Source organism: Alosa alosa, chromosome 8, assembly GCF_017589495.1.
Source record: "Alosa alosa isolate M-15738 ecotype Scorff River chromosome 8, AALO_Geno_1.1, whole genome shotgun sequence".
Lineage (NCBI taxonomy): Eukaryota > Metazoa > Chordata > Actinopteri > Clupeiformes > Clupeidae > Alosa > Alosa alosa.
In genome coordinates, this window is record NC_063196.1 from 1,994,379 (window position 1) to 1,995,177 (window position 799).

The window sequence follows — 799 nt, forward strand, 5'->3', positions numbered from 1 at the left end:
TGCACCTGTATCAACTTCCAGCTGCTGACTATTAGGACCCATCAAAGGGCCAGTTAAACTGATTGCACCTGTATCGACTGCTTTCTGCTTAACTAGGCCAACTCTCTCTGTGTCTCTCCATTCTACAAGGATATAAGGAACATTCCATCCAACTTTCTATCCATTCATCCTCTTCAAACCATTCACTCATCCACCCATTAAACAATCTGCCTATCAACATCCATTCAACTTTCTGTCTATCAACATCCATTACACTATCTAAATTCAACTTTTAAACTATATACTCTGTCTCAGGCTTTAAGCATACAATCTGGCTCTCTTAAGACTACAGATTCTGTTCCTATTTCCTCTGCCCACAACTGTTTCAAAATAAATGTCCTCACTACAATAATTCACTATTAAATGATTTAACTATTTAAACTACTCAACTATTTAACTGTTTAGACATTTCAACTGTCAGTTGTTATCAACTATGACTCCTGCCAACTGTTTCCAAATAAAAGTTTGTTTTACATTTTATGTTAATATACAGTATGTTTATATTTTCATGCACTGGTAATTTCCTCGAAATTACATTTTCTAGTTACAGTGCATGAAAATGCACTGTTCTGTTATCCGAAGTCTTCTTCTTATTATTATTATTACAGTGCATGAAAATGCATGAAAAAGTGCATGAAAGTGCATGAAAATGCACTGTACTGCATGAAAATGCATGAAAATGCACTGTACTGTTCTTCCTAGGCTTCTTCTTCTTCTTCTTCTTCTTATTATTATTATTATTCGTCTTCTTCTAACGCAG